The sequence below is a fragment of the Eschrichtius robustus genome, chromosome X (assembly GCF_028021215.1).
Source record: "Eschrichtius robustus isolate mEscRob2 chromosome X, mEscRob2.pri, whole genome shotgun sequence".
Classification (NCBI taxonomy): Eukaryota; Metazoa; Chordata; class Mammalia; order Artiodactyla; family Eschrichtiidae; genus Eschrichtius; species Eschrichtius robustus.
This window is the reverse complement of record NC_090845.1, coordinates 4,095,823-4,121,211: the sequence shown is the minus strand read 5'-3', so window position 1 is coordinate 4,121,211 and position 25,389 is coordinate 4,095,823.

The following is a 25,389-nucleotide window of genomic DNA, read 5'->3' as shown; positions in this document are numbered from 1 at the left end:
TTAATGCGCGTATACTAGATAAATTTACCAGGGCTTGGAGCTTGAAAATGTTTTGTTTTTTAATTAATTTTTGGCTGCGTTGGGTCTTTGTTGCTCTGCATGACCTTTGTCTAGTTGCGGCGAGCGGGGGCTACTCTTCATTGCGGTGCGCAGGCTTCTCGTTGCGGTGGCTTCTCTTGTTTCAGAGCATGGACTCTAGGTGCATGGGCTTCAGTAGCTGTGGCTCACGGGCTCTAGAGTGCAGGCTCAGTAGTTGTGGTGCACAGGCTTAGTTGCTCTGTGGCATGTGTGATCTTCCTGGACCAGGGCTCGAACCCGTATCCCCTGCACTGGCAGGCGGATTCTTAACCACTGTGCCACCAGGGAAGTCACATGGTTTTCTTTTTTCGCTATCTCCAAAATGATCTTCTCTGCTGGAAAAAAAACCCCAAAAAACTGCAACTAATTTTTAAAAATTCCAAAAGGTCTTTGAGCAATATTGACTATTGGAGAATCCAGTTTGGATTCATGTGTAGTCTGATCATATTTTCCACATGTCTCGAATATGCTACTTTCAGAGAGTCACAAAAGGTAAGGCTATTGTTACAATTCACTCCTCCTGGGCCTTTCATCCCACTAGAGCCAGCTGTTCATTTACTTGTCATGAATGCAAACCTGGAGACTTTATACTTTGAGAGATTAGGGATCCTGGAATTCTTTTCAGTGTGTGGAGCATTAATTAAAGTGAGTAACATTCAGGATGACAGTTGTAATGAAAGGAAATAGATAGAGGGAGTTCATGAACTTAAAGGTAGTTATGGAAGATTGAAAAGCACATTTCCTTAAAAGCAAAAATAAACAAATGGGACCTAATCAAACTTATAAGCTTTTGCACAGCAAAGGAAACTGTAAACAAAATAAAGATAACTTATGTACTGGGAGAAAATATTTGCAAATGATGTGACCAACAAGGGATTAATTTCCAAAATATAGAAACAGCTCATATAACTCATTAACCAGAAAACAAACAACTCAATCAAAAAAATGGGCAGAAGACTTAAATAGACATTTCTCCAAAGAAGACACACAGATGGCCAACAGGCACATGAAAAGATGCTCAACATCACTAATTATTAGAGAAATGCAAATCAAAACTACAGTGAGGTACCACCTCACACTGTTCAGGATGGCCATTATTAAAAAGTCTACAAAAAATAAATGCTGGAGAGGGTGTGGAGAAAAGGGAACCCTCCTACACTGTTGGTGGGAATGTAAGTTGGTGCAGCCACTGTGGAAAACATTATGGAGATTCCTTAAGAAACTAAAAATAGAGCTACCATATGATCCAGCAATCCTGCTCCTGGGCATATATCCAGAGAAAACCATGATTCAAAAAGATACATTTACCCCCAATGTTCATTATAGCACTATTTACAATAGCCAGGACACAGAAGCAACCTAAATATCCATCGACAGATGAATGGATAAAGAAGAGGTGGTACGTATATACAATGGAATATTACGCAGCCATCAAAAAGAATGAAGCAATGCCATTTGCAGCAACATGGATGGTGCTAGAGGTTGTTGTACTAAGTGAAGTAAATCAGACAGAGAAAGAAAAGTATAATGTGATATCTCTTCTATGTGGAATCTGAGAAAAAAATGATACAAATGAACTTATTTACAAAACAGAAACAGACTCACAGGCATAAAAACAAACTTATGGTTACCAAAGGGGATGATGGGGGAGGGATAACTTAGGAGTTTGGGGTTAGCAGATACACACTCCTATATATAAAATAGATAAGCAACAAGGACCTACTGTAGAGCACAGGGAACTATTTTCAATATCTTGTAATAACCTATAATGGAAAAGGATCTGAAAAAGAATATATATGTGTATATATAATGGAATCACTTTGCTGTACACCTGAAACATTATAAATCAATTATACCTTAATAAAAAAATAATAAAACAGGCATCTTCATACTAAAAACAAAACAAATGAAGAAAACAAAACCATGCCGTTATTCATCACCACTTCTGGCACACATTTCGTCCCGTGTTCAAGCAAGTGCTCCCTTCTTCCTTTTCTCTTCCTAGGACCACACACCTATTTCTCTTTTTTATCCTAATGACCCCATTTTTACCGTTTATTCACTCATCATATGTCTCAGTAGATGGCACCACGCCTGACCCATGAGGTCACAGAGTCACTCAGTTTCCTCTTTAGAGACTCAGCCTTTCAGACAAGGTCTAGTCCAAGACCGAGAACAAGGACCCATGAGATAGATGTTGACATAGGCAAGCACTTTTATCCACGACGACCTCCAGCTTCTCATTGTTGATTGTAAAGTTTAACTCAGAGCCATCAAAAGTTTGAAAAATATTATGCTTATGGAGTCCATTCAATAACAATAACCGCAAGCACTGTGTACAACCCTAACCATTTAGAAACACTGACACACACCCCCCTTTGAATCCCTGTTGTGTATTTAATTCCAAGCAAGACACTTCTCAGCAGTGAGGATGTTGAGCAACAACATGCTTGGGTGTCTTCACAGAATAGAGTCCCTAGAATTACTATTGCTCACGGGGTGCACTGCTTTCAGGCATCAGGGGTACATTAGTGCAGTCAGCAAGGATGAAATGTGCAGAATGAAGAAACCCCACGTCTGCATTCACACTCACGCACCAACGTAAGTCTCTCTAACCCTAAAAGCCTCAGAGCTTGCTGCTCCCCTGCAAGCCTTTGTTTTCACGTTTACACATTGTGGTGTTAATTATTATCAATGTCTACAAGATAGAATGATCTTGATTTGCAATCAATCCAGAAGAACCTTTACGCCCTAAAAAACTGTTCCTACACATGGCAGGGAGGTCCTTAGAACAGAAGAAAAACTAAATTGAACATTCAGTGAATGATCTTTTTGTTGTTGTTTGGTTTTCAGTCCAACACCACCGAGCTGTTATTTTTATTTATTTTAATTGAAGTATAGTTGCTGTACGGTATTATATAAGTTACATGTATATAGTATAGTGTTTCACAATCTTTAAAGGTTATACTTCATTTATAGTTATTATAAAATACTGGCTATATTCCCTGGGTTGTACAGTATATCCTTGTAGCTTATTTTATACCTAATGGTTTGTACCTCTTAATCCCCTACCCCTATATTACCCCTCCTCCCCTCCCCTCTCCCCCCTGGTAACCACTAGGTTGTTCTCTGTATCTATGATTCTGCTTCTTTTTTGTTATATTCATTAGTTGTGATTTTTAGGTTCCACATATGAGTCATATCATACAGTATTTGTCTTTCTCTGCCTGACTTATTTCACTAAGCATAATGCCCTCCAAGTCCATCCAGGGTGCTGCAAATGGCATTATTTCATTCTTTTTCATGGCCGAGTAATATTCCATTGTATATATGTACCACATCTTCTTTATCCATTCACCTTGTGATGGGCACTTAGGTTGCTTCCATGTCCTGGCTATTGTAAATAGTGCTGCTATGAACATAGGGGGTATATGTATCTCTTCAAAATAGTGTTTTTGGTTTTTTTGGATATATACCCGGGGGTGGAATGATCTTTGACAAGGACAGTGAGTAATGTAAACAATTCAATAATTATAAATGAAGATCATGCCAAGACTTTTGAAATGAGGCCAAAGAAATCAGAGAAGAGAAACATATGTCTTTAGAAATTACATACAATTACAATTTTCAAAATAGGGGTCTCTAATAGCCAATTAAACCAATATTTATAATTCCTCAAATCTTAAGTTCATTAAGCCCTTTATAAAAACTCATGAAAATAAATGCCATTATTATAATGGTGAAGAGAATGACATGGCAGCTTTAGAAAGTAATCATAAAGGAACTTTTATTGGTGCTGAATTATGTGTATTTGTTTCTTTAACTGATTAACCTTTCTAATAGATATCTGCTGTTTTATGAAAATGAGTTATCCTAGCTTTCCTTGGAATTTGATAGAAAGTTTTCCACTTTGCTACCTTGAAACATTTTTTGAGAAAAAGGATGCTATACTTTGAATAATTTAGAAGGTAACTGATGAATTAGATTATAGGTTTCCTTAAAATTTGATTGAGCACCTATTCTGATTGGCTTATAGAGATTAATAAGGGCTTATATATATGTAAACAAGAAAAATTTAGATTTCTAGAAGAGACATTTTATTCCTTATACTTTAAGTGTTTTGGCTTTTTAACAAATATGTATGCATATATATACACATAATGTGTTATTTCTTTCTTTGTTTTCTGAGTGAACCTGTAAGTCACAAAGAAAAATGATTCAAATATAAGTTTGCTTAACGGCCTTGGCTAGTAGTTTATAAGAAACAAGTGAAAATTGTACTTCAATATTTTTCTCTTTTTAAAAATACTTAGTGTGAATTATTATAGAAGTAAAAGCTCACATAATATATTTACCCAGATACTTTTTGTAAAAATTAGTTATATGTAATGATTCTGTTTTATAAATTGTTATTGGCCATATTTTGATCTTATCATAATCTCATTTAAGCAAGTCTTCAGTTTATTTTTCCTGAAAACCTAAATAATTTGAGTTACCTGTATATTGGTGTACCTTGGTAATACACTAATATCACAGTCAGTAAATGTTACAATTATAAAATAATAGAAGTGCTTCCTAAAACTAAATTATTATAGGCCATAGCTATATAGTAAGGGATTTATTTGTTTCATCTCCAAAGAAAAATAACATAATGTAAAAAAATAAGCAGACTTATGTGAAAAGTGTTTAAAGTGAGACTTTCCAATAACAAAAGTTAATTTCTTTATTCTTCATAAGAAGTAGGAAAGAGATGCTATTTTATTTTTCATTTCAACAAATTGAGTACAATTTTAAATCTGTAAACTAAGTAACTACTAAGTGAGCTGAAAGAGACTCAACCTGATAATTTAACAAAGCAAATAAAATTAAACGAAGAAAACAGAAAAGAGGAAAGAGAGCCAGATAGAGAGCATAAGGATATAACATAGGAGCACAAACCCTACTGTGACCTGCCCACGAGAGGGATCTAGGTGGCGCGCTCCCTAGGAGAATCTAATGCCTGATGGTCTGAGGTGGAGCTGAGGCAGTGATACTAGCGCTGGGGAGCGTCTGCAAATACAGATTATCATTAGCAGAGAGGTTTGACTGCACAGAGACCATAATAAATCAATAGCTTGCAGACTCATCTCAAAACCCTCTCAGTGAGTGGCAAGTGAAAACAAGCTCAGGGCTCCCACTGATTCTGCATTACGGTGACTTATATAGTTATTTCATTATCTATTACTATGTAATAATAATACAAATAAAGTGCATAATAAATGTAATATGCTTGAATCATCTTGAAACCATCCCCCCTCACCAGTCCATGGAAAAACTGTCTTCCACAAAACCAGTCCCTGGTGCCAAAAAGGATGGGGACCACTGGTCTAAAGGGAAGGAGGGACAGAAGAGATAAAAGAGTTTAGTACACACAACTCAGAAGAAAAAACATACTTCATTGAAACAAAGACAAACCCTTGAAAGCAAAAAAATGTGGCGAAACCAAGCTAACGTTATCACTTATAACAATAAATATCCATGGGGTAGAATCACTTATTAAGAGAGACATTGTCAGACCAGCTTTTTGCTGTCTCTGCAAGATACAGATCTATTAAGTATTCTAGATAATAGATTTAAGGAGAGAGTTATGTGTCTGGTGTGTAGCACATAAGACTTCCAGAAAGGAAAGTTGTCCATTTTTAGATGATACTTGAAAGGATTGAATTGAACTGCCCAGTGAGACTGGGTTTAAAGAAACCAGTTCTAGGAAAAAAATGAAAGTTTAAGATCTGGCAAAGGGAGAGCATCCTACAGTGGGGCCCCAGAAGGACTATCCAGAAATGTCAGATAAAATCCAAAATTGTGTTATCTTACAAAAGCCAGTGTTTTAGCGTATGGGAGAACATGTTCATATTTTAAGAGTATTAGGTCATCTGAAATAGTACCTTTTTTTCTTGGAACCAAGGTGGTCTAACTCAGTCCTGAAGACCATCTTCTCTCTCTCTGTCAAGTTCTTGTAAATCATCAGCAGAGCAGTTCTGCCTGATACATGTCATATAATCCCCAAGATTTTCATGACTTAAGTTTTCTTTTTTTCCTTACATTTTTGAGGAATGGCCAGAGTTGGGAAATAATTTCAGCAGTACCTACCAACACCTGGTACATTTGCTTTTTTCCAAACTGATTCATTTCTTCTGAATGAGCTTTCTGGGTTCTCCCCTCAGAAAACTTCATTTTCCAGATTTCTCTCTTCTTTGCATATGCTCATCAGGGCTCCTCTCTGAAACTTTGGATGGAACAAGGTTAGCTGCCAAGTTTTCTTGCTCCATAGAGGTGACTAAGATTTGATGCGCTCACAAATATTTTGCAAGCTCGTGAGGGACATAAAATCCATAGGCAAATATATTGCAAACGACTTTAATGCTATTCATGTGTAAACCATAAGGCATGTGACAGAGACGTGTATACGAAACACAATCCTCTAAATTTATGTTGCGATTTGTTTTTTTATGATAGTGTTAAATACCACTCTGGAGTTGCAGAACCAAAACGAATTCCTCAACACTTAAACATTTAAAATAGAACTCTCTGACAATGACGCCAGTTACGTGTATTCAAAATACACGTTTTGGAAGAATTCATGGAATTCATGTGTAAAAACTAAACAATGCGACTTCCCCGTTGTGGTCTAGGGTTTTTACTGGTGTTGAATTATTAGAAAAGATATATGTACAAGGCAGTGAGATAAGTCCTGTGACATAAAATCAGCATTGCTGACATCTACAGAGAGAAAACAAAGTGAGAGGGAGTTGGGAGTATCCCTTGAATATCTGTGAAGCTCTAAAGAGAAAGATGTGATTACTTTTCTCACTGACAAACAAGTAGCAATGTTCATGCAGAGAGGACTTGGCGTCCTGAAATTCTACTCTGTTTTGTATATTGGCATAAATTCCTTAAGGATGTTAACTCCTAGTTGTTGGGAAATTGACTTTCATTATCTAATCAAACTTCAGTTCTTAAGATATGAGTTGAATCCATCTTTCAAATGACGAATTAACTAGAAAATTAGAACGTTTTAAAAAATTATTTAATATTTGGCAATACAGTAGCCCTCATGTTAAAAGATCGCCTAAATAAAATTCGTAGTTCTCAAACCGCCAGTAATACACATTTTTTTAATGAAAACGGATTGCTTTTAAGTCACCGTAATTTTTTTGTTTGGTTGCGTGGAGACTTGAATCTAGGGAGAAAGGGTTCTAGACATACAGATGTTATAAGTTTGTGATATTAACGTTGCTCATTATTTACACAAAAGGATCTACTGTCTCTGGGAAATTACTAAACTGACAGGTCATTGATCTGGACAAATGGTTATCATGGGTAAGAGGTGAAAAATCTCAGAATACCATGGGTCCTTTTCATTACATGCCTAATTAATTCCAGGGCTAATAGGAATTTCTACCAGTGGCCGAGCAACTCTGTAAAGTTGCATGAATTAAAATAGCAATTCAGAGTACAGAGTATGTCATTCATGACCCAGTCAGAAAAACAGGACCTACACCAGCTAGCTGAAGAGGAGAATTACATGTTGGAAGCTGTTTGCCAATGTATTGAGAGAGCTGGAAAGCTCCACTGGGGATGGGGAGCCTTTCCAGGCATGAGCCGCCCGAGGGAGTCTGGGTACTGGACCTAAGTGGCAGGCGTTGGGACTGTGCAGGGGACAGAGCTGCAGATGGCATAGCTTCTTGAAGAGCAGATGCAAAGCAGTATCTGGTTTCTCACCTCCTTTGTCCTTCCCGTGCCCTACCTCAGCCTCCTGTTGGTGACAATAAGATGCCAGTTGGCAGGAGAGCCTGGCGCCTGCAGACAGAGCAAGCTGAGGGTGAGAATGGCTCTCAGAGCAAAGAGGCAAATGACCAGCGTGTGTGCGTACACACACTCACACTGATTACACATTTTAAATGCTATCCAGCCTCAAAACAGAAGGAACTCCTGCCATGTGTGACAACATGAATGATGCTGGAAGACATCATGCCCAGTGAAATAAGCTGATAAGAGAAGCACACGTACCGCACGATCTCCTTTATACGTGGACTCTAAAAGGGTCACCCACAGAAGCAGAGAGTCCGGTAGGGGTTGCCCATGTCTGGGGGCTGCGGGCGTGAGGAGTGGTGGTTCAAAGGGTGCAAAGCTTCAGTTACGCTGGATGAATACGTCCCACAGATCTTGGGTACAGCACACACCTCTAGTTAACAAGATGATGGTGTGCGCGTCAGCATTTCTTACGAATGTACATCTCATGGGGAGGGTTCTTACCACAAAACTAAACCAAAGGGACCCAAGGAAACTTTACGATGTGTCAGATGTGTCTGTTACCTGGGTGGTGGCGATGGTATCACAGGCGTCTATGTCCAAGCTCATTGAATTGTACACATTACACGCGTGCAGTTCTTTGTATAGCAGTGATACCTCAATAATGCTGTTACAAATGGTTACGTTTAGAAGGTGGTAGAATAAATGGCAATTGTTTCAATGCAACCAGATTGTGGGTCACATCTTAATTTCGTTCTGTTGACTTTTAAAGATTGACTTGATTAGAATCCTTGGTGCTTGATACACCAACCTGATGAAAACAAACACAGATTGTGGAATGAATAACAAATTCTCAACTCACAGGTTCAAAGAAGAAAAAAAAAAAATCATGCTAAATATTTTAAAGTAGAAACACAAGAATTAAGCATTCCATTCACATTCAACTGAAGTGCAGTACCCAGATCTGGAGAACTGAGCTTTTTTCATCAGTTGAAAGTTCAAGGGAGAGATGATGAAATCCCAAGCTTAGTCAATGAAGGGTTCCTAATACAAAAGTCCCATAAACTTGAGATTATAAAGGGTTTCACTGTGTGGGGAGGGTGAATTGGAAATGTATACTCTCCCCAAAGATAGCAAAGTAAGTTGTTTATCTATAATCTCGGCCCCAAATAGTGGAGAAGATGATGTACCCTAGAAAACTCTGAATCACCAGGCAGTGCATGGCTAGCCAGAATAGACACTTGCACTGTGATTCTAGAACTTTGAGATATAAATTACTGTAAAGCGATCCCGCAGTTGGTGTGTTCTCCCATACCTGCCAGGTACAAACGCATGTGTTCTCTGGTAGAATCTCCATTCATGACTGACATCGACACAATCCCACAAAAAGAATTGCAAGACAGATGTTTGACGCACTTGCCCAAAGTCATAACGCACTTGCAGAGAAGAAAACACCATGAGCAAGAGCCTGTAGGCACAAGGGTCCAGTGCCCAAGCCTCCAGGGATTGGAATTATCTTACACCAGTTTTTGAAATCCCTGTACTGTGCAAAGACAAGAATCGCATTGATTTTTGGATTCACTCCTCATCTCCCCATGTGATTAATCAGTATTGAATCCCTGTTTCCTTACCACAGTCTTTATTACTAGAACCTTTTATGACACCTGGCACACAGTAGGGCAAGTTCTGATCTCGTTCCTCCTCAGAAGGTAGTTTTCTGTTCTTGGCCTGTGGGTCTTCTATAGAAGCTTCAGGATCCACCTCAACTAGTAAAGGAAGAAACATGTAGATTTGGGCATTTTTAATAACACAAGGGCGTGTACACAGTGTCTAGGAAGGAGCCAGTGTTCCCTGAGACAAATTTCCCTTTGAGCTTCACAAAGAAAACAGTGGGGAATTTGATTGCACCCATGTGGTGCTTATAAAGATGTTCATGGCGGAGGGTCTTCTTACACATGCCAATTGTGTATTTATTGGCATATTTAATTTTTTCAATATTGTATAGTATAATGCCTTATTTTTCTTAAATTATTTTGTCATGTGTTAGCTATGTTTTATACACATATATATATGATATATATGCATATGTTCATATATACACATATGCACATACGGGTATACCCACACGTATACACTGTGTGTGAAGTTATGTGTATTGATTCATAAGTATATATCATATAAAAGGTCTATATTTGATACTAAAGTATGTCTTTTGAAAAATTAATACAAACTGTCTTTTTAAAATTACACATTGTAATTCTTTGTTGCTAGTATAGAAGCTCTTTATTTTGTAAGATTCACTGCTTCTAACTGAATAAAAACTGTGTTGGCAAATAAAAACATACCTCCAAAATCCCTGGAAAATTGGCGAGAAATCAGGGGGCAGGGAAGTTGGCCATAGGCATCTAAAAAAATACTTTGCCCTGATGTGGGCAATGAATACGAAACGAAATGCTTGGTCACAGTGTTGCCAGGAAATTAATAGTTGGATTGTAGTCATTTAAGTGGAAAAGGAAAAGTGAAGACAGATTCGAGTTCTGTGAAAAAGCATGAAGGTTGAGCTTCGAAGCCATCCAGAAATATTTTGCTTTCCCAGTAAACTTGTATTGCATTCTAAGTTCATCTTTAACTGGGCCACACGTGATTGAATACAATGCCACCAAAAACTAAGTTAACTTTTTATTCCCACTTAATTCAGTAATTTAGATTAGCAGAGTTAAAATTGTGTTATTCTGAAGACTGTTTTTATTAATGTCCTAAAGATCACTTAATTGGCTTATTCCTCGTCGTGAGTACATAACTGACAAAAAGAAACTATGACATTACAGTGCAGTGGAAAAAGAGTGAATCTTTGGTTGGGAATGAAAATAAAAATATAAGCACTTTAATTTCATGGATATTAGTTCTGTAAGGGCAAATACTCCTGTGCAGCATTTGGAATCCACATTCTGAGTACCTAATTTGGAAAACCATTTAGTCCTGTATTTCATGTAAAAAAAAAACATATATATATATATATATATATATATATATATATATTCATATATGTATGAATATATAGATATGAAACAGTTGGCCATTCGCTGTCATTCTGTTTGTGTAGCATTTAGCTGAGAATCTATCCATTTCTAAGGAAGAAGGGTTTTGTTTTATTCTTACCTTTCCTAAATCATCTGTAGGAGCTTTCTTTTTAATTCAATAGTTAGGTGCCTAATTCTTGACTTGGAAATATTTTCTTTTTAAAAACATACAGTGATATACACATTTTAAAATAATTTCATGTTATTAGTATCCTGATGCTGACATCCTTCATTTCTTCAACTGATCTTGAAACATCTAAACAGTTGTAGCACTTTGGCTAATTTGCTCTGGAACTTTGTCTCAGGATGAAAACCATGTTTTTTCTTTCCATCCTTCCTAGGCGATGGGTTAAAAGATATATAACCAGAAATATTTTCTAATAAAGGTAGCATTGACAACTTATCACCATAAGCTATTTTATTTATTTATTTATTTATTTATTTATTTATGGCTGTGTTGGGTCTTCGTTGCTGTGCGCAGGCTTTCTCTAGTTGCGGCGAGCGGGGGCTACTCTTCCTTGCGGTGCGTGGGCTTCTCATTGCAGTGGCTTCTTTTGTTGTGGAGCACGGGCTCTAGGTGCATAGGCTTCAGTAGCTGTGGCACGTGGGCTCAGTAGTTGTGGCTCGCGGGCTCTAGAGCGCAGGCTCAGTAGTTGTGGTGCACGGGCTTCAGTAGTTGTGGCACGTGGGCTCAGTAGTTGTGGCTCACGGGCTCAGTAGCTGTGGCTCGTGGGCTCTAGCGCGCAGGCTCAGTAGCTGTGGTTCACGGGCTTCGTTGCTCCGTAGCATGTGGGATCTTCCCAGACCAGGGCTCAAACCCGTGTCCCCTGCATTGGCAGGTGGATTCTTAACCACTGCGCCACCAGGGAAGTCCCACCATAAAGTATTTTACATTAAGAATATAGGATTTCGATAGTAAACATGAAACTTTATTTTTTCTGTAATTTTTTCACTTAATAGTTATTCATACTGATTAACTTAATGTAATTTACCAAATTATTACTTGTGTTTTAAAATTTTAAGAGTACATTCTCCTATGTTATCTGACTTCTTCAACACAACTGTCTCTGAGAAGCATTTTCTCCCAAAAACCAATAAGATAAGAGAATCCTTAGATTTGTAAGAACCTATCAATTCTAAAGCAAGAAAAGAGAAGAAAAACTGCTGTCATTGATAAATAATGTTCCCTTATGTTCTGTCAATGTTTCCTTCAAAATCTTACCCGGAATCTTTCTAAGTTCTGAGGTGTGCTGGCAGTGTTAGAACTACCTAATGGTTTGGCAATTAATTAGCGTTTCTTCTATAAGCTTGAGATTTCCGCCTTTTGCAGTGATGTATGACCTTTCCACAAAGAGGCAATTCTTACTCCTGTTGATTTAATTACAGAGATGAACTTTAACTGCTGAAGGGTATTACTCCAGCCATGGGGTGCAAACATAGTTCCCTCTCTTATCCTTTATAATAAAAGATCCTCATAAACGTCAAACCTGGCAGAATCCACTTGAGTTCCTGTTGTTTTCCCTGATATTATGCTAGAACTTTCTCCTCCTTTTCCTCCTTCTCCTCCTTTTCCTCCTTCTCCTCCTTTTCCTCCTTCTCCTCCTCCTTCTTTCTTCCTACTATTGCTATTGTTGTTATTTTATTTAGAATGACATGCTTGTTAGATTTAGACTTAACACTTTAGGTTTTGTAGAGCTATTTAAATCTATTTTAAAATATGAAAACCATAACAGGCAGTGGACTTTTGTGGGGTTTTTTTCTTTAATTATAATTTGTATATTTTATTGCCTCTAATGTAATCATTAATTTTAATGACCAATCCTGTTTTACAAACAACTGAACAAAGAAAAAAATCCTGCCAACTAAACTATGAGACAATCTCTTTTATCACATATTATTTGAGTTTCTGAAAGAGCTTTTTTCAACTTAATTAAATATATAGTTACCATGTAAGACTCTTGCGTATACTTTAAAAAGGCAATATAAACAAATTGAGTTGGTTAAGGTTTTCCTAAAACTCTGACCTTCAAAGGACCAATTTCTGAAAATCTTTTTTAACTCATGGGCTTCATGTCCATACTTTTAAACACAATGTCATCCCGAATGCCATCTAGACCACTGTGATAAAGCATTTCTTTCTTCCTTTTTTTTTTATAACATCTTTATTGGAGTATAATTGCTTTACAATGGTGTGTTAGTTTCTGCTGTATAACAAAGCGAATCAGCTATACATATACATATATCCCCATATCTCCTCCCTCTTGCGTCTCCCTCCCTCCCACCCTCCCTATCCCACCCCTCTAGGTGGTCACAAAGCACCCAGCTGATCTCCCTGTGCTATGCGGCTGCTTCCCACTAGCTATCTATTTTACATTTGGTAGTGTATATATGTCAGTGCTACTCTCTCACTTCGTCCCAGCTTACCCTTCCCCCTCCCCGTGTTCTCACAGGCACTGGACTTTGATCTATGTAATATGAAATGCAAAATTTACTTCAGTGTTCTTGTCCTTTTGATTAACATTTGCTTTGTCTCTTGGAGCCAGTTAAGCTATTTTTGTGTCATCTAAATTCTTTTCCTATCAAAGAGAAAACACATCTAGAAAAAAGAGGGCAGATAATGACTATCCTGAAAGATAAATCAGAAATAGCCAACTTTCAACGAATCAGTCCCTAAATACTGTTGATCTTACTGGTAGCACTTGGACATTTTGAATACATAGAGTTGAGTCACTGTGACTTTAGAATGAGTGTAGGTATTTAAAATGCATGTGTTTACAGTTGGAGCATCATAACCCATGTCCTAACATGAGATTCACAGCCGTCACTCGTGTAGTGATAATGTAAGAGACCACAGAATTTACAGAACAGCAATATTTATTATTATTATTATTTTTTGGCCACGCTGCACGGCATGTGGGATCTAAGTTCCCCGACTAGGGATCAAATCCACGACCCTTGCAGTGGAAGCACAGAGTCTTAACCACTGGACCGCCCGGGAAGTCACAGAACAGCAATATTATTTTGAATGTCACCCTCAGGGACTCAGGAGTGCCTCTACCCTGAACTTTGTCATCACCGTCTTCAGTCTGCCAACCTCACTCTTTAGAACATCTGACTTCAACGAAACGAAACATTCTATCCAGTGTAGAAAGAAGGGGATAAGGAAATACCATGCATCCCATCCAGGGGCAACCGGCTCTTCTCTCTTGATTTTGGAAATGTGTTTCATTCTAAATCCTCATTATATGAAAGTTAGATAAGAGCTTGGTTCCATGTTCCTGGGAGTTTCTCTTTTCAGGTCTGTTCTGTACAATCATGGTACTTCTGCACTCCGTTTAGTCAATTTGGGGATTATTTATGTGTGTGAGAGTGTGTGTGTGTGTGTGTGTGTCTGTGTGTGTGTGAAAGAGAGGGGTTGCAGGGGAGGGAAGATAGACCAAGCATTAATAGTCTGTTGAATTTATTGCCAAAATCATGTATTTTCACATTCAACAGAACTTAACCATTATTCATGTCACCACTTGAGACATCATCTGTGTGTGAAGGATTCTTGGCAACACACTCAAAAAATACAGAGAAGAGAGGAGTTGACAGATCCTGCATACATTTGACTCTTAGATGCAAAAGTGCTGGGTTGTCTGTATGTCAAAGCTGTAGAGAGATTTTGCAAAGAAAATATTTCTAAAAATGGGGAGTCGTTGCTAGGCAGGACCTGTTCAAAACAGGAAGGAACCAAGTAATACATATTCGGACAAAGCTTTCCAATAAAAAGCTGACGTGTGGACTTGATATGCTTACCTCTTGGTGCTCAGGCTGTTGGATAACTTTATAAAGTAGAATAAGATTGTAATTATAAATCATGGGGGAGATGTTATCCCAAATTGGCATATTGGACCCAAGTTATATGGATATCTGTAAGGGACAGAGAAAGGATTCACAAAGAGATGGATTGGAGGCATAGGGGTAGACACGCATTAAATTCAAGATTCAGGGTAAGTCTCCTGCTGTTTATTTCATTCCTTAGCCCTTAAGAAGTTTACCAAGAAAATATCAGGTACTTGAGCTAAAGACACATCAATGAGCTCTTGTAGTGAAGAATAGTTTCATAACGTAATTACATCCTCCGTACTCAATTTCATTGTCTGATATGTGCTTTCTTTCTCTTTGTAAAGTCAGTTTTAGATTATGTTTAACCTGTACTCTGCTGCTTGGAAATAATTAAAAGCGAGGTTCCCAGGGAGAATTTCCTTGAGTCAGGTGCCCAGTTTACAAATCACATCCAGCCATATGCAAAAAGAACACAACATCATGACTAAGTGCCTTGTGTCCAGAAACGTCAGGTGGGTTTAACACGTGAAAATGAATCCATGTTTGTCTCTGTAATTCCGCTACCAGAATGAAGATGAGAAACCATATAATCAACTTAGGAGATGCAGAAAACATATTGGGAAAAAAAAAAAAAAAAAACCTCAACAAGACTCACCAGGAGAATGAATAAGCAAACTGCAGTGTATTCATACCATGGGATATTACGCACTGGGGAAAAAAAAAAAGAAAAATCAAATACTGATGTGTGAATAGTATGGGTGGCTCTTATTGACATTAGGTTGACTGAAAGAAATCAGATACAAATCAGTGCACATTTGTGTGTTGAATTTAGGTTTCTACGAAGTTCAACACCAAGCAGAAAAGACAAACCGTGGTAATACAGCACAGAGCCATGGTCTTCAATCCTGGAAGGAACGTGGGAGAATTTTTTCTAGTGATGAAAATACTCTCCATCCTAAGGTGGCCAATTCATGGAATTATCAAAATATCTAAGCACATGTTTCCCATCTGTGCATTTCACAGTGTGCAATTTTTATCTCAATAAATTGTGAACAAGCAGATGCAACTCACAATTATGGGCACAGTAGACATTAAGGGGAAAAAATGGAAGGAAAACCAGTAGCCATATCCCAAAGCTGCGCTCCTTAAGCAAAGCCCTTTGACATCCTATCTTTGTGTCAGTAAAATCCATATCCATTTCTTTCGATCATAATATAACTGTTTCGTGTAAGAGTGACATTTTGAACTATTTGTCTTGGAATAAAGTTATTCTTGGAGATGCAGTTTTGTTTTCCGTCTCCTTCAAGTACCCTTCGCAAACTTCCATAACCTACAGATTCTCAGAATATGGTATTGAGTGTCTCTAAAAATGTGGTTCAACATTGAAGGAGAGAGAGAGAGAGAGAGAAGAAGAAGACTCAATGCCTTCAAGCCATCGATGGCAAAATTTGATTCTTCTGGGGTCACTGTCACTTGCTAATGGAAATAGCAAGACTCCCTCTCTCTTATTTAGATGCTACTTCTCTTTCTGCCAGTAAACTATCAACGCCCACACAGGATGCTTCATCAATGCCAGCGGGAACCATTTAATTAGTTGGCCCTGTCGGATACAGATCCTTTAGCAAATGAGTCCCCTGTGGGACCGAAGGTTCTGTGCATTGAAGTTAGTTGTCACACAAACTTCTCATGCATCATGAGAAGCAGTGTTGGAAAGGCCCAGGAGGACTCAGGATACTATCGTACTTCATGGTGACTACTCCCAGTTGATGGGGAAGGTCACGTCTTCTGAATAAAGCTGTGACATTGGAATGATCCCACCAAGCCCAACCTTCTGGGGGTCTTTTCTCCCCGCGTTGCCACAATCAAGTATTCACGGCTCCCTTGTTCGAATAGTAATTCCCACATCAACATATAAAAAAGATTGGCAAGGGTGAGACAGTTCCTCTCATGGATGTTTGGCTGTCCGTTTGAGTGAATGCTTCGATGTATAATCTCCGCTACAGAATATAATAATACGCTCAAAAATTTCATTTACGCTGCCACTTTAGATGGACAGGGAAAATGACATTTATTTAGTCTGGAATCATCTGTCCTTTCTTCAAGTCCCAACCTGCTAGTTAATAGAAAAAAAAAAAAATCAACTACCTCTTTGACACAGTTTAACATCTTCCACTATATAATTTGAATAGTTTTTCTTATTATTAGGTAGAATTTCTCGGAAAGAAATCTCAAGACTCTCAGCCTTCTAGCCTCTGCTTCTCTCCCAAAGATGTGGAGGAGGGACATCTTTGGAATCCTGGATGCAGGGGAGAGAAGGTTCGCTGGGCGCCATGTTGGGCCCTTCCGGTCATTGGCATTACCCTTCGTCCATCTGGGAACTACTTGCTCTGCTACTCTCCTTAATTCGTGATTCTCGCTGGTGCTGTTCATTGTCTTTTCTGTCTGATGCACCTTGGCCGTGGGTACCATTATGGTGGCCGACTCCAAGGGTCTCTCTTCCATTCATCTGATCTAGCAGCCCTCCTTTGCCTCCGTTCTGGAGTCTCGTGACCCTGCTTGGTCCTAGTGTTCTGGAAGATTCCTGTGGACCCCAGATTATGCAGGAGATAGTCTGAGGGCAGGGCTGCCTGTCTGTTGAGGACTTTGTTGTTTCAGCCACGAGTGCCTGGTTGAAATCTATAGCTTTACCCTGCTTGCTAATCTCTCCACACCCTGCTCTAGAATTAGAACACAGATGCTTATTTTCCAATTCACACACAAGTTCTTCAGAACTGTTGGGCCTTCCTCAAAGGATGGTGTGTGATCATTAAGGGAGGATGAAACCAGAGTTAGAAGGAAACCTTTCCCACCCTTCAATTTCCCTCCAGGACTCGTATCAATAAGCCCCTTCCGGGCAACTTGTATTTAGCTGAATAGGTACTGATGACCCTGATTCACGTAACAAGGGAAGGGAAGGAAGAAGGGAGAAGAAAGGAGAGTGTTGATGGGGTTCACATTACTTTAGGACTACTTGGAAATATATATAAATAAGCCCAATTGATAGAAATGAGTGTTACTCAAATTGCCCTTTGGAGTCTACTTTTTCTACATTGCTTAAATAGTCTAGGTTGTTTATGAAATGCAGAAAGGTTGATAAAATATATTGCATCTGAGCATTCACTAAGCTCTGTCTTGAATTTTGCTTTATTTTTGACTTTCTGTGAGCCTTGACTGGGTTACACGCAGCAGCCCTACAGCAGCTGCCATCGTCCTGGGTAAAGGACAGGTGTTAGAAAACCTCTTAAGTTCTGTTTGAGTCCCTAAGGTTTTAACTCATCTCAGCGTTTCATCTCCTCTAAGGATAATGAGTGGAGGGAAATGAGTATTATTTAGGGACTGCAATTGATTTCAAGTAAAATAGAGATTAGTTTACGTTTTTCTTTTCCTTTTGATTTTAGGCACATATTTTGCAACCATGATTTAATTTATTTTTGTTTTTCGTATATTTTCCGTAACATCTTAACAGAAAAACCCAAATGAGCTTTTTGGCCAACCCAATAAAATGGGCACCTAAAAAGGTAGTTGTCTTTTTTTTTTTTTTTGTATTTTGACTGTTATGCTCTACCTGAACACACACATTCATAGTAACGTATTTTGAGACTTTTTTTTTTAATGTCTCCTATTTATTTATTTTTGGCTGTGCTGGGTCTTTGTTGCTGCACGAGGGCTTTCTCTAGTTGTGGCGAGCTGGGGCTACTCTTCGTTGCAGTGCATGGGCTTCTCATTGCAGGGGCTTCTCTTGTTGCAGAGCACGGGCTCTAGGCACATGGGCTTCAGTAGTTGTGGCTTGTGGGCTTCAGTAGTTGTGGCACACGAGCTCAGTAGTTGTGGCTCGCCGGCTCTAGAGCGCAGGCTCAGTAGTTGTGGCACACGGGCTTAGTGGCTCCACGGCATGTGGGATCTTCCCAGACCAGGGCTCGAACCCATGTCCCCTGCATTGGCAGGCAGATTCTTAACCACTGCGCCACCAGGGAAGTCCGAGACATTTCTGAAAAATATTTGTTGTCTATTTTTTACAATCATAACCTGTTGACAGGCTTTCAGTTTTGGAAGCAGATCTTAAAGTTTTTGTGAACAGAATACAGATGAATTGTCAGGGATTCTCAAGGACATACCTTGCTAGTGTATATTTTTTCTTTAAGGGGGAAAAAAAGAAAAAGACAGAACAAGTCAGCATTAATCAGACTACATTTTCAGAACTTTGACTAGTGCCAATATACACATCTCTTTTATTTTTCTTTTAAAATGTAATCAAAAAACGATCTCTGTTAAAATATGTAAATTTGATTTTGGTTAACTTTTAGAATAAATTTTATGTTATTTTCTTTGCTTGACATATATTATTGACCTTGATGAAGTCTAATCTAGGAAGTTATTTTCAAAGATCAAAACATGAAATAATTTTTTAAAACCTGTATTTTTAAATCAGAAATTGTGACTTCAAATAAGATAACAAGCATATTTCAATCAAAATTATTACTTAACAAAATATTGGTGAAGATCAGTAGTTTTGCTCCAAGTAGAGATATTTATTCTATTTAGGAAAAATATTTTTGTTAGAATATTACAAAAAGAAATAGATTACTGTGTTCTTAATTACATCGATATTTACCCTATATATTCCAAGTTTTCCACAGTAACATTTAATTAATCAGAAGAGAAATACAGCTTGTATTCTTCTTTGTTTTGAGAAAATGATAAACTGTTACATATATTCGTATGTATACAAATATACATACACACAGGTATTTTTTAATAATTCAGCTTCATCTCCTATCTGTAAGTAGAAGTGGCAACATTTATAGCATTGTAATTATAAAGTGATTATTACATCTTTCCTTTATTACATGCTTATATGAAATTATTCTTACCAATTTTTGAAGTTGCTATGGAATTCTGTTTGTTATAAAGAGTATGTGTCCATATCCCTTTAAAGGAAAGACACAAGTCCATAGAAAAATAGCTATTCCTTTACATCAATTTCTTTTTTAAAAAATTTTATTTACTTATTTATTTATTTTGGCTGCATTGGGTCTTCAATGCTGTGTGTGGGCTTTCTCTAACTGCGGTGGGCGAGGGCTACTCTTCGTTGCAGTGCGCAGGCTTCTCATTGTGGTGGCTTCTCTTATTGCGGAGCATGGGCTGTAGGCATGCGGTCTTCAGTAGTTGTGGCTCGCGGGCTCAGTAGTTGTGGCTCGTGTGCTCTAAAGCGCAGGCTCAGTAGTTGTGGCGCACAGGCTTAGTTGCTCCGCGGCATGTGGGATCTTCCCGGACCAGGGCTTGAACCCGTGTCCCCTGCATTGGTGGGTGGATTCTTAACCACTGTGCCACCAGGGAAGGTCCCCTAAACTTTTAATAGATTAAAAAAAATACTAGTTCTACACAAATTGTCTCATAAACTGAAAGAAAAAGGAAAATTTAAAATCTTATTCTATAAGGCTAAACATACCCTAATACCAAAAAACAGACCAATGTAGTAAAATTAGGGGAAAAAAAAAAAAAACTACAGAAAAATATCTCTCCTAATCATAATTGCAAAATTCTTTAAAAAATATTGTCCAAATGAACCCATACTATATATATGCAAACACTGTGTATTATATGTATGTAGTACTATATGTATGTAATATAATATTTCAACATGATGAAGGGTATCTAAGGACCTAAAGTTAGTATCGTATTTCATTGTAAAGACTAAATTTTCCCTGATAAGGTAGGGCCATAAAGTTGTTTTTTTGTTTTTTTTAGTGTTTCTTTATTTTGCTTTTAACATCTGCAGTAATTGTAGTGATATTGTCATTCTGTTTCTAGTATCAGCATAGTGAGTCTTCTATCATAATTACTGTTGCCAGAAGTTTACCAATTTTACTGTTATTTTCAGAGAACCAGCTTTTGGTTTCATTTGTTTTGTGTATTGTTTCTGTTTTCTATTTCATTGACTTCCACTTTGATCTTTATTATTTTTCCCCTGCTTACTTTGTTCCTTTATTTCATCTTTTCATGTTGGAAGCTGAGGGCACTGATTTGAGATTTTTCTTCTTTTCAAATCCAGGAATTTGGTGCTACCCTCTAGTAACTGCTCTGTGTGCATCTCATGCATTTGTGTATGGTGTGCTTTTAAAGGCACTCAGTTCAAAACAAATATATATTTCCTTTTTGATTTTTTTCTTTGACTCATAGGAGTGTGTTATTCATTTTCAAGTGGTTTGGGATTTTCCAGATGGCTTTCTGTTCATGATTTCAAAATTGATTCTACTGTGGTCCGAGAACGTCCTACTTATGACTTAAATACTTTGGGCCCAGGATACAGTCAACGCTGGCAAATGCTGAGTTCCCCAGAATAAACTCTACATCCTGCTCTTGTTGGGTGACTCTTCTCTAAAGGTAGATTAGGTCTGTTTGGTGGACTCTGTGCTTTCTGCCCTTTTGTTTGTTTAAATTTTTCCTCATCTGTCCACTTGTGCTATCAATTATTGATGGAAGGGGATTAAATCCACTATATTTGTGGATTTGTCTCTCTCTCCCTGTAGTTCTTTAAGCTTTTCCTTCAAGTATTGTGAAGCCCTGTAATTAAGTGTATACATTTTGAGGATTGTTATATGCTATTGAGGAAAGGACCTGTATGTCATTATGAAATGACCTTCTTTATTCAGGATAATTTTCGTTGGCATAAAACTTACTTTGATATTGATTTATCCATTTTATATTTCTTTTGTTAACATGATCAGGGTTTATGTATTTCCTTCGACTTTTAACCTATTAATGCTTTCATACTTCACATGGGTTTCTTTAGGAAGTATATAATTGAATCTTAATTTTTTATGCAGTATGACAATATCTGCCCTTTAGTTGGAAGCCTTGAGCCCATTTCCATTCAGCGTGATCATTTATAGGGTTGAATGTAAACCTTCTTTCTTGAAGCGATGTGTACCACTTAACGTGTACTAGAAAAGATCACACACAATATCATGGCATTTCTGTCCTTCCGGCCTTCGATTATTGTTACCGTCAATTTTACTTCTGCATGTTATAAATACCACAATACACTGCTGTTATCATTGCTTTTAAAAGTTCTCAGAAAGAATCTTTATTTTTACACAGTTGTCACTGTCACTGCTCTCTCTTCCTTTGTAGAGACTGAAATTCCATAGTCTGTCATCTCCCTTTACTTGAGCAATGTCTTTAGGTTTTCTTCTCTAACAAGTCCAGTGCTGACGATTGTCTTCAGCTTTTGTTAAGTCTGATTAACAGTTCATCCTCCCTTCTTTTATTTCAACTATTGTATTTTTCATTTCTGTAATTTACATCTGGTTCTTTTTAAATACCTTCTGATTTTTGCTTAGATTTTATATATATATATTTTTTTAATTTGTTGGTAGAATATAATTGCTTGCGGAAGAATTTTTATGTTTGGTGCTTTAAAATTCTTGTCTGATGATTCCCTCTCAGTGTTGGTGTCTGATGATCGTCTTTCCCTCCTTCCAGCTGTGGTTTCCAGGTTATTGCTGTAGCAAGCGACTGTTACATTGCATCCTGGACATTTTGGTGTCGTGTTAGAAGATTGAAATGGGATTCAGAGTCTCCTGCTTTCACAGGTAATCATGCTGCTTGGACCTTAGTGTGCAGATCCTGGCTTACTTTCCTGATCTGTAAATCTGGTCTTTGTTTGTGCTGCTACCCAATGGTTCCTCTGAAAAACTCTGGATGGTATATGTCACACTGTCACCTGGTTCCCCAGCATGCTTCTTTATTTAAAACCAGTACCAAACAGTGTCCTGCTTGTAACACGTTTAAACCAGAAAAGTAAAAGTCCTCCTTCAATCTCATCTTCATAATCCACTCTCATCTCTTCCCACTATACCTGTTGCCCAGAAACTTACTTTCCCCTTAACAAAATACCTGGGAGGACATTTCCCATCTGCACCTGTATGTTTCTGAGCATTGTCTAAACATCAGGCATAGGCCAGGCAGCTCTTTGACCATCCATTACAGTTCAGCACTTGGGGTGGCGGAGGGGGCATCTCCTAATGTTTGTAACTGCAACGCTGCAATGATTTTCTACTTCACAGCTCATTCTCAGCATAATAAATTGAAGTGTGTATAGAGATAGATAGATTTACGCATGTGCCCCAGTTGGCCACTGGCCTTAAGATGCTACCCATCGTGGGAAGAGACGTCGTAACTAATAGTAGAAGAAATATCACACCTGATCATACAAAATGCGGCTGCATTGGTCAAAGCTCGACTTAGAGCACTGCATAACTGAGTAGGGAGCACTTCACTCGCCCCAGTGACCTCCCTCCCTCTCTCTCTCTCTCTCTCTCTCTCTCTCTCTCTCTCTCTGTTTTCATGAATTTCCCGAGCTTCACCTTAGTTCTTTCACTGCATTCCCTCTTGCAGAAACCCCCTACCCACTCTCTTTCCTACACGTGGAGTTCCAGACTCCACCCATCCCGGCACAGCCCATGAAATCCTACTCTTTGTTTCATTTGTTTACAAGTTGTTTGGGGTTCCTAAGTTAAATCTTCCTGCCCGTATTGAAGCAAGGGCATACATCACCCTCACCTGGATTCCTAATTATGTGTAGGGTAGAGATTTGGGGCACCCAAGACTGGCTAGGTAAGATGATTTGGTTCAGCAGTTGCTTTGGGAACAGAACTATACTTTTTAAATGAAAACTTTGGAAAAAACATCTCGTATATGGGCTGAGACAGGTACAGAACACGAGGAGTTTAGGGATTATCATAAGAAATCTTGGTCAGTGTTGACACTAGTTATATCGTAGAACTCCTACAAGACAAATTAACTGGCTAACTCTTTTTCGAGGTCTCCTCTGTATCACCCACGGAACCCTTGCCTTGGTAGAATTATCACACATGAAGGAAAGATTGTTGACCAGATTCTCCAAACCATAACATTCCTACTTCCTTACTTACAAACCATTACATTCCTTACTTACATCCCTCTCTCATCTACATAAAATTTCAGGCAGTACATAGATATCAGCATCTTGGTCAGATCTCACTTGAGCCTGATAGAGAAGAGCAACTTTTTACAGATATATCCTCGTGTCACTGGAAATAGGGGTTTATCACTTCTCACAATGCTACAAAAACTGCCATCAACAATTTTTTTTGATAATCTAAGTCTATTTCCACTAGTCTGATAAATCCATTTTTCTTTCATATATGATAAAAATGTCAAAGGGAAAGCAAAGTAGGGCGAAAGCATGTGTATGATATTCAAATCATGTCACTGCAACGTTGTTGAAGTTTTTCCCTTTAGAAGTAATTACTTTGCAAAGAATGCCTCAAGGGCCCTGTATTTTCCCATCACAAAGCAAAACACAGATTTAATAAAAGGAGCCTGAAGACAGGCTTTTGGCACCATAATTAACTTTCAAATGGGTTGTTTGAAGTTTTTGACTCATTAAACCCTATTTTAGATCCAACCTATTCTGTAATCAACACTTCACAGTTTTCTTTTGTGTGTGTGACATGTATTGAAACAGTGTTGTTGTTGTTTTTTAATTCAGACAGCATAAATAACACCATGGTGTGTATTATAAATGTCGAGAATCTGGAAACTTGAGAATATGTCAGAGTGTAGAATTGACTCAAAGTGGATTGATGATTTCTTAGATGCGAACAGGAAATAAGTGAAAGAAGTACTGTTAATTTTGTTGGGGAGGGGAAGTAACCAAAAACCAACAAGCCCATTCCAAGAGAGAACCATGCCTGTGTTTTTACCCAAGACAAAAAACTGGACTTAGTAGATCTTATTCTGTGATAAAACAGTGCGGTTACTGAAGTTGAATTTTAACAGTTGCCCAACATATATTTTTAGCATCTGTTTTTCACCTTTTTTGTCTTACTGACTATGGTAATTGTCGTTCTGTTTTTTAAAATCACTGTTATCATGAAATGATTTATATACCTAGCCAACTTGCCAATAATTAGAACAGGTACCTTTATATGCACTTCATGCAGTCAGAATCTACATTGTTCCCAGCCCCCAATCCATGGTTCCTACCTCCTGAAGTTCATGTCTTTTTGTCACCCCCTCTCCTGGTGTGTGGACTGAACTGGGGCCCTGATTCCAACCAGAAGATGACAGGAAAGGCGGGTAGGGGTAACGTAGACAAGGTAGCTCGCACATGATTACACGTGAATGAGCAGGAGACTTTTTCAAGCGTCAGATTTGCATGTTTGTTTTTCTGGAGTCTCATTGTTTTTTTTGCCACCTTTGTAGAGGCAAGCTGCTATAACCCCGCATGTCAGGGAACCATGCAAGTGAGGGTGCATTTTCTTACGCAGTTTTCTCTCACGCAGTCTATGAATTGAACCATCTCATGTTGAAGGACCTTAAAATAGATGACGCAGGAATTGGCAAAATTAACATGAAGACCTGGAAAAATTAAAAGTCATATTTTTAGATTTAGCACACCTCTTTTTGTCATTTAAGGTCAATAATTTTAAAAAGGAGTAAAGACATCAATTTAGGCTTTGAAAGAAACAATGCGTTTGATTTGATGGGTATATGTATATTGGGTTGGCCCAAAAGTTCGTTCGGG